The sequence below is a fragment of the Lipotes vexillifer genome, unplaced genomic scaffold (genome assembly GCF_000442215.2).
Source record: "Lipotes vexillifer unplaced genomic scaffold, Lipotes_vexillifer_v1.1 scaffold605, whole genome shotgun sequence".
Classification (NCBI taxonomy): Eukaryota; Metazoa; Chordata; class Mammalia; order Artiodactyla; family Lipotidae; genus Lipotes; species Lipotes vexillifer.
Genome location: NW_006774406.1, coordinates 185938 through 196081, shown reverse-complemented (window position 1 = coordinate 196081; position 10144 = coordinate 185938). Strand labels below are relative to the sequence as shown.

The 10144-nt window shown below is 40.0% G+C and overlaps 1 pseudogene; it reads left to right on the top strand.

Moving 5' to 3' along the window:
* Nucleotides 1–3615: 3615 nt before the first annotated feature.
* Nucleotides 3616–4030, top strand: LOC103069704 (60S ribosomal protein L28 pseudogene; annotated as a pseudogene).
* Nucleotides 4031–10144: the final 6114 nt, after the last annotated feature.

The window sequence follows — 10144 nt, the reverse complement described above, 5'->3', positions numbered from 1 at the left end:
CTGCTGCACGTGGGCTTTCTCTAGTTGCGGCGAGCAGGGGCTACTCTTCGTTGTGGTGCAAGGGCTTCTCATTGTGGTGGCTTCTCTTGTTGTGGAGCATGGGCTCTAGGCATGCGGGCTTCAGTAGTTGTGGCGCACGGGCTTAGTTGCTCCGCGGCATGTGGGGTTTTCCTCTACCAGGGCTCGATCCCGTGCCCCCTGCATTGGCAGGTGGACTCTTAACCACTGCGCCACCGGGGAAGCCTGATCATTTCCTTTAAAATAAAATATAGTACTGTGGTTTTTTGCACTTAGCTCATCTTGTCCAGATGTCAGAAGCACCCACTAATACCTCAGAGGACTGCATAGAAGGCTGCAACTATTTTGGTGCAGAATTATAGACTAAGCCACTAAACTAAAGGGTTTCAAAACATGGGTCAGTTCTTGGAATACATCTATAGTTTAGGAAATATGAGGAATAGTGAACTAGGCTGGTCTTACTTTCTAATGAATTATAGATTTTACTTCTCCATAAACATGTTTCATACTCAGCTGGAGATAAGAAAATGCATTTTTATATTTTTTATTAAATATTAGTTAAAGCAATATTTATAAAACATCTGTAGGGTATAAAGAAAAACAGTACACTAAATACGTAACCTACACTCAGTTTTAAAAGAAAATGGTAAGAGTATCCTGAATATGTATTATTCCCTTGATATTCTTTGTCGCTCCACTCTTGAATTATGTCCTTTCATTTTCCTTCTGTATTTCAAAATTAGACATTATGGTTTTATTCAGTAAATGTTTGTATAGATTTACCCACATATTTGCCACTCTCCTGTCCTGCATTATTCTTGCATCTCAGATTTCCATCTGGTATCATTTTTCTTCTGTCTAAAGTATATCTTTTGGGATTCTCTTTAGAGAGGAGCCACTGGCACTACATGCTCTTCAGTTTTTAATTTAGGTGAAAAAGTCTCTAATTCTGTTTCATTCTTGAAAGATCTTTCCATTGAATATACAATTCTAGGTTGAGAGTGTGTTCTTGCAGCCTCTTAAATATACTATTCCACTAACTTCTGGCTTTCTCTGTCAGTTCTAAGAAGTCAGCTGTCTGACTATAGTCAATCCTCAAATGAAAAATACCTTTTCTTTTCACTTTAAACATTGTATCTTTATCTGCAGTTTCACCCTGATATGTATAATTGTTATTTTTTAAATTTATCATGCTTGGAAGTTTTGCACCTTCTCAAAGGTACTGTAAGAGTCAAAAACAGACGTGGGCTCTGTCTTATGAAGCTTGTGAGGAAATGAGAGAAAATGAAATAAACGCTAGAAACAAACCTGGTTTTGGATATATTGAATGTGATGCTTCTTGAAAGTATTTAAGTGGAGGTACAAAGTAGACAGTATATATCTATTATATATATATATATATATATATATATATATATGTATATATATAAACTCAGAAACTCAGAGAAATTTGGATTGAACATATAAGTTTGGACATCAGGTAGACAAAGGAAGAAAATAATATCATGGATCTGTTGAGACTTTTTAAGATTATAATGTAGAGTGAGAAGGGATGAAGTCTTAGGATAGATCTTGAGAAATTCCAGTATTCAATGGCCAAGGAAATGGGGACTGAGGACTGAGAGGAAGCAACAAGGTACTAGGGAGAAGTCAGGAAGAGTCTATGTTTGCAGATTGCAATACAATCTTTAAATGAGATAGCCCTGAAATCGGACTTAAGTGGGTCAAGGGTAATGGAGAGAGAGAAAATGGAGGCAAGAAGTCATGTACAAGTCAATGTAGGCTAAAGTATGAGGCAAAAAAGAACAACTGTGAAATTTCAATGGGCATATGATTGCAAAGGTTGACTTGGTGCTCAGCCAGTATCCATTGTGGATTAACATCAGCCCTTTTGATGTCCTGAATCATTCAGAACCAGAATGAAGTGAGAGCCATTATCTGGGACATTATTGGTCTCATAGTGGTTAAAAAAAAAAAAAAAAAAAAAAGTGGCAGGACCATGCAATTACTCTAAAAGCTTCTTCTTAAAAGTGGCACAGGGGCTTCCCTGGTGGCGCAGTGGTTGAGAGTCCGTCTGCCGATGCAGGGGACACGGGTTCGTGCCCTGGTCTGGGAAGATCGCACATGCCGCGGAGCGGCTGGGCCCATGAGCCATGGCCGCTGAGCCTGCGCGTCCGGAGCCTGTTGCTCCGCAACGGGAGAGGCCACAGCAGTGAGAGGCCCCCGTACCGCGAGAAAAAAACAAAAAAGTGGCACATATCACTCTCACATATAATTTCATTAACTAAAGAAAGTCACATGGCCAGAGCTAATGTGAATGGGGTTAGCAATGGGGAGGGGATATTTTAATTAAACATACAATCTAATATGGTTAAGGTCTCATAGGTATAGAGAGATTTTTTTTTCCATTATTTTCATTGTAAATGAGGAGAATGGGAAATGAGCGGCCCTGTGAGTTGAGAGATTTTTTTAAGGGAGATAATTAATGATGTTTAACTATGATGGGGGTGAATCTAGCTGTAAGAGAATTATTGACCATATTGGGAGAATAGGGTCTGGTTGATATTTTGAGGTTTCCAAGCAATAGAATCCAGTTTAGGAAGGGTAGCCCTGGTCTTAGATAGGTAGGCCTTCTCCCTCACTAATGAAATAAGTTTTAAAGAAGGGATAAGAGCTCCTCTAAATAGATCTGTAGGTTTGTCAGAGGGTACTAGATAGAATTCCAATATGTATGATGGTTTCTCTTTGCTCTGTCAAGTAGAACACAAGAAATATACTAAGACAATGGAGCAAAGTAAGGAAGGTGTCCTGGGTTGAAGAAATCTAGGAATATAGAGAAATTCTTCACCTTGATAAAGAACATCTACAAACATCCTACAACTAACGTTATACTTAATGGTGAGAAACTAGAAGCTTTTCCCTCTAAGATTAAGAACAAGGCAACGATGTCGCGTATCACCACTCCCATTCAACACTGTACTGGAAGTCCTAGCTGATGCGATAAGACTAAAAAGGAAATAAACGTTGTACAGCTTGAGGAAGATGAAATAAAGCTGTCTGTTCACAGATGACATGATTGTCTATGTAGAAAAAGAATTGACAAAAACACTAGCGGACCTAATATGCAATTATATCAAGGTTACAGGGCACAAAATTTATATACAAAAGTCAATTTTTCTTATATACCAGCAATGAACCATTGGAATTCGAAACTAAAAACACAGTAACATTTACATTATTAGCACCAAAAAATTAAAATACTTAGGTGTAAATCTAAAAAAGATGTACAGGATCTGTATGAGGAAAACTACAAACTCTGATGAAAGAAATCAAAGAAGGTCTATATAGGTGGATATTCCATGTCCATGGATAGGAAGAGTCACTATGATTAAGGTGTCTATCCTTCCTAATTTAATCAGTAGATTTAACAGAATCTGAATAAAATTCCCAGCAAGCTTTTTGGCACTGTCAACCAAATGATTCTGAAGTATATATGGAAAGGCAAAAGGCCAAGAATAGCCAATATAATAATAAAGAAAAAGAACAAAGCCAGAGGCCTTTCTGTCTCTGGCTGCCGCGAGGAGAGGAGCTGCTGCTATGTCCGCGCATCTGCAGTAGATCATCATGAGGACCTGCTGCAGCTTCTTGATCAAGAGGAACAAGCAGACGTACAGCACCGAACCCAATAACCTCAAGGCTCGCAACTCCTTCCGCTACAACGGGCTCATTCACCGCAAGACTGTGGGCGTGGAGACGGCGGCGGACGGCAAAGGGGTCGTGGTGGTCAGGAAGCGGAGATCCGGCCAGGGAAAGCCAGCCACTTCCTACGTGCAGACCACCGTCGACGAGAATGCCCAGGCCACCCTCAGCAGCAACCGACACATGATCCGAAAGAACAAGTACTGCCCAGATTTGCGCATGGCCGCCATCCGCAGAGCCAGCCGCCATCCTGCGCAGCCAGAAGCCTGTGATGGTGAAGAGGAAGTGGACCCACCCCACCAAGAGCTCGTGAGCGATGTATCCCCTCACCCCATGCTATAAAACTGTCAGCTGACATGCCGCAAAAAAAAAACAAACAAAACCCAGAGAACTGACAACTAATACTACGTGACTTCAAGACAGTATAAAGCTACAGGTAGTAAGATGGCACAGTAGTGGTGAAACAATAGGAATAATACATCAGTGGAATAGAGAGGCCAGAAATAGACTCATACATTTATAATCAACTGATGTTTTACAAGGGAGAAAAGGCAATTCAATGGAGAAAGGATCGACTTTTCAACAAATGGTGTTTGAACAATTGGACATTCATATACAAAAATAATTTATACAGACCTTAGACTTTTCACAAAGATTAAATCAAAATGCATCACAGACAAAAATGTAAACCACAAATCTATAAAACTTTGAGAAGATAGCAAGAGAATAAGCTAGGTGACCTTGGGTTTGATGGTGAATTTTTAGATACAGTACCAAAAGCACCATCTATGAAAGAAAATATTAAGTTGGGATTTACTAAAATGAAAAACCTCTGCTCTGTGGAAGACACCATCAAGAGAAACAGAAGAAAAGCCACAGACTGGGAGAAAATATTTGCAAAAGACATATCTAAAGAACTGCTCTCCAAAATATCCAAAGAGCTCTTAAAACCCAACAGTAGGAAAACACACACACACACACACACACAATCTGATTAAAAAATGAGGAAAAGACTTGAACAGATAGTTCATGAAAGAAGATATGCAGATGGCAAATAACCTTAAAAAAAGATGCTCCATATCTTATATCATCCCTTAGGGAAATGCAAATTGAAACAACAGTTACCACTACATCTTAAAATGCCCAAAATCCAGAACACTAACACCACCAAATGCTGGCAAGGATATGGAACAATATAAACAATTATCCATTGCTAGTGGGAATGCAAAGTGGTACAGCCACTTTGAAAGACAGCTGGGCAGTTTTTTGTAAAAATAAACATTTTTAGTATATGATCCAGCAGTTGTGCTCCTTGGTATTTACCCAAATGAGTAGAAAACTAATGTCCACACAAAAACCTGCCACAGATATTTACAGCAGCTTTGTTAATAATTGCCAAAACTAGGAAGCAACCAATATGTCCTTCAGTAGTGAATGGATAAATAAATGGTAGTATATCCAGACAATAAAATAATATTCAGTTCTAAAAATATATGAGCTATAAAGACATGGAGGAATAGGGCTTCCCTGGTGGCACAGTGGTTAAGAATCCGCCTGCCAGTGCAGGGGACACAGTTTCGAGCCCTGGTCCAGGAAGATCCCATATGCTGTGGAGCAACTAAGCCCATGCACCACAACTACTGAGCATGCGCTCCAGAGCCTGCGAGCCACAACTACTGAGCCCGTGTGCCACAACTGCTGAAGCCTGCACACCTGGAGCCTGTGCTCCGCAACCAGAGAAGCCACTGCAGTGAGGAGCCCTTACACCACAATGAAGAGTAGCCCCTGCTCACCGCAACTAAAGAAAGTCCACACGCAGCAGTGAAGGCCGAACACAGCCAAAAATAAATAAATTAATTAATTTAAAAAAAGTTTTTTAAAGATATGGAGGAACATTAAATACATATTACTAAGTCAAAGAAGCCAGTCTGAAAAGGCTACATACTGTATAATTCCAATTATAGTTGGCTCTTGAACAAAGCAGGGGTTAGGGTTGACCCTCTGTGAAGTCAAAAATCTGTGTATAACATAGTTGGTCCTCCATATATATAGTCCCTCCCTCTGTATCTGCAGTTCCATATCCATGGATTCAGCCAATGATGGATTGTGTAGTACTGTAGTATTTACTATTGAAAAAAATCTGTGTGTAAGTGGACCCATGCACTTCAAACCTGTGTTGTCCAAGGGTCAACTGTATATGATGTTCTCGAAAAGGCAAAACTGTGGAGACAGTAAAAAAGATCAGTGGTTGACAGGGATTCCTGGGGAGTGAGGGAAGAATGAATAATACGGAGCACAGACAATATTTAGGGCAGTGAAACTATTCTGCATGATACTGTAATGGTGGATGTGTGCCATTAGACATTTGTCAAAACGCATAGACTGTACAACACAAAGAGTGAACCCTAATGCAAACTATGGGCTTTCATTAATAATAATATGTCAGTATTGGTTCATCAACTGTAACAAATGGATGGACCATACTAATACAAGACGTTAATAATAGGGGAAACCATAGAGGGTGAGAAGGGTATATGGGGACTTTCTATAGTTTCCGTTGAATTTTTCTACGAACCTTAAACTGTTCTAACAATAAAGTCTATTAATATAAAAAATCGATATTAATCTAATTCCTTAACCCTTTGGAGGAATCAGATAGATGTTATCTATGCTTAAGCATTTTGTACTTTTCTCAAAAACCAAAGCCTACGATGATAGATGCAAGGTACAGCCACAGACTCATTCATTGTATGTACTAAGCTATGATATATTTATTAACGCTTAGCCAAATAAACATGAATGTGTCAGAGATCTGTTTGTGTATACCATGCACATGTCTCTCCTAAGCATTCGAAATATTATTTAAATAATTTGTGAATATGGATAAAATATAATCAGGAAGAAAAGTAAAGAGAAAGAGAGGACAACTAATTTAACATCAGTTGATAGGAGGTACTGAATTTGCGGGAAGCAATGTGTTCTAAAACTGCTCCATGCTTACTCCTTTTCGTCTTTCCTTCATTGGTGTAAACCTTGACACATTCCAGTGAATTCCCAATGTTCCTCCTCCTTCCAAAACCTATTCCTACTCACGCTTTCAGTGAGGAAAAGCTACACTGACCTGAAGAGAAGCTGCCGTGCCAGTGATGCGATGTTTTACCTTTGCTGTGGAAAGTGCATGTTTTAAGAACACACCGAGCCTTTATTTGTGTGTTTAATATCTGCAAACATCCTTGGCAGAGAGAGGATGCTCCACATTAGAGTTGATCCTCCTCACTTTTGGCCGGTAAGTGAGCCAATCTGTTTTAATGAAGAGGCGGGTCAGGGAAATGTCCCTTTTACTTGCCACACAGAGCCAGAAATTCTGACTGAAATACCAGAGTGGTGGCTTTGCTTCCGAGAGTATTTACTTTTAAGGTTCATTTGCTAAGTCAACTCAATAAAAGCCGAGCAGTGAAGTCAGCTGAAACCTGGATTGTACGAACGTATTGAATACAAAGGAAGAGACTGTTTGCCCTCTTCAGTATCTGTTCATATGTTAAGTCTTTGTCTTGAAAATCTTGGAAGTTGTATGAATTTATCTTTGAATATTGACATAGGTCATTGGTAACGACATATATGCTATGTTAACTAGCATTTTGTCCTACCTAGCCTTTATTTTAAGATATTTCATTGTGATCTCTCTCAGTTGATGTACATCTAGATAACATCATTGTGTTTTCACATTGAAGTTAAAAAAAAAAAAAAATCTAAGTTTGCTATTTAACTGTATACAATAGAAATTTATGGGGGCTTCCCTGGTGGTGCAGTGGTTAAGAATCCGCCTGCCAACGCAGGGGACACAGGTTCGAGCCCTGGTCCAGGAAGATTGCACATGCCGCGGAGCAGCTAGGCCGGTGCGCCACAACTACTGAGCCTGTGCTCTAGAGCCTGTGAGCCACAACTACTGAGCCCACATGCCACAATTACTGAAGCCCGTGTGCGTAGAGCCTGTGCTCCACAACAAGAAAAGCCACTGCAATGAGAAGCCTGCACACTGCAGTGAAGAGTAGCCCCCACTCGCCACAACTAGAGAAAGCCCATGTACAGCAACAAAGACCCGATGCAGCCAAAAATAAGATAAATAAATAAATAAATTTTAAAAATTAAAAAATAAATTTATGCCTTCTCCATAAATAGCAGAACTTTGAAGTATTTCAGACGAGTTTATAATATTCTTCTCTATTAGATATAATAGGATATTAATAGCACAAAATTATTTTGCATCTCACATAAAGGGTAGCTGGTGCAAAATACAATGAAATAAAGTGAATGAAAAGAACGCATTTGATATTATAGTAAAATAAATCGCAGCTTTCCTGACAACATAGCCCGAATTTTCCACCTCTCTTTCCTTAACTATTATAGATCTAAACTGTTGTCTTTATTTTACCGTGCATTTTCTTATCAGAGGAAAGACACGCTATCAGAAATTGAATTATAATCCTAATAATTAAGGTAAAAATTCTGGTGTCTGTTTGTATGCTTTGTTCTGTTAGGGTTCCTTCCCTGAATGAACCAGATAATTAATCATGTTCTCCAGAGTGGAAAATTGGCCTGATTAGACCAAAGTCAAAATGCGGTTCACTGCTAAGGTTAATTGATTCCAGTACCCTGGCTAAGTTAATAACTAATCTAGCCATCCAGTGGTCAACATGTACGAGATTGTGATTTGCATTTCTATTCTAGTAGGTGGATGCAGAGATAGAAAGGTATAGAGAGCTTTTGTATACTCATTGCAAGCTATAAATCAATGCTAAATTCATCACAGATTTCCTTGAAATTAGAAATGTCCGTGTGCACACACTGCCTCCACCTGTTACTGGACCAAATGTGGGTCCCCTCCCCTGTGCGCAGTAAAGCCAATCTGTTGACACCAGCTTGTGGTGAAGGAAAGTACAGCATTTACTGCAGGGTGCCACGCAAGGGAATGGGCAGCTTATGCTCAAGAGACCCAAACGCTTAGATGGCTTGCAGGGAAGGAGTTTTAAAGGCAGTGTGAGGGAGGGGGCTGCAGGGTGCGTGATCGGCTCGTGCAGAATTCTTGGATTGGTTGGCATCAAGGTGAAGTTTCAGGCATCATCAACCTTGTGGTTTTAACCAGTCTAGGGTCTATGTTCTTGCAGTCAGCAGTTTTCATCTGGAGGGGGTCTGCTTCCTGTAAAAACAACTTAGGAATGTGTGTCAGGCCTTTATCTGTCTCTTTCAGGGAACTGGGACTTCAGTGTTTCAGCTATGTGGTGGATTTATCGTCTAAATTGTACCACTTTCCCGACCCGACAGCTATTCTTTGTTTCTGCATCTTCACATTCCTAATCATTATCGCTTGAGCCAGGCTTTTGAGACTCAAGAGAGGCCTGGGAGACTAAAGCAAAAGTCTTTTCCTTCAAAGAATAGGGACACAGGGGCATGCATATGGTTTGAATACCCCTTTTCTTTGACACTCCTCAGTCTTGAGGGGAACAAGTTCCGGAAAAGAAAGGGAGTAAAGTTTGGTATAGAGAAGGTTAATCATAAACGTAGCAGAGGAACTCAGTTTTAGGTGGACTTGGTTTCACACCCAACCACTAAAGCAGTGAGTTCCTTGCAGGGAGGGACCTTGTTTGATTTCCCACCATAACCTCTGTGTGCCTAGCACAGCATCAGGACAAGATTGACCTTCAATAAATCTTACTAAATGAATCTGAAAAATTGACTCTCTTTGGGGGACATCAGGGTCACATGTGGGGTGAATGCTTTCCCAAATAAAACAAATAAAGGACAATGCTGCCTCCTTAGGCTGCATCTTTATGCTCTGAGTTATCACTAGTTGCCAGAGCTCCAGTTCCCATTCCCATCTGTCTCTTCCTTATTTCATCAGTTTCTCTTTCGTTTTTTTTTTAACATCTTTATTGGAGTCTAATTGCTTTACAATATTGTGTTAGTTTCTACTGTATAACAAAGTAAATCAGTTATACATATACATATATCCCCATATCTCCTCCCTCTTGTGTCTCCCTCCCATCCTCCCTGTCCCACCCCTCTAGGTGGACACAAAGCACTGAGCTGATCTCCCTGTGCTATGTGGATGTCCCATTAGCTATCTGTTTTACATTTGGTAGTGTATGTATGTCCATGCCACTCTCTCACTTCATCCCAGCTTCCCCTTCCCCTTCCCTGTATCCTCAAGTCCATTCTCTACTTCTGCATCTTCATTCCTGTCCTGCTGCTAGATTCTTCAAAACCACTTTTTTTTTACATTCCAAATATATGTATATTTGTATTTGTTTTTCTCTTTCTGACTTCATGCTGTATGACAGACTCTAGGTTCATCCACCTCACTACAAGTAACACAATTTTGTTTCTTTTTATGGCTGAGTAATATTCCATTGTATATATGTGCCACATC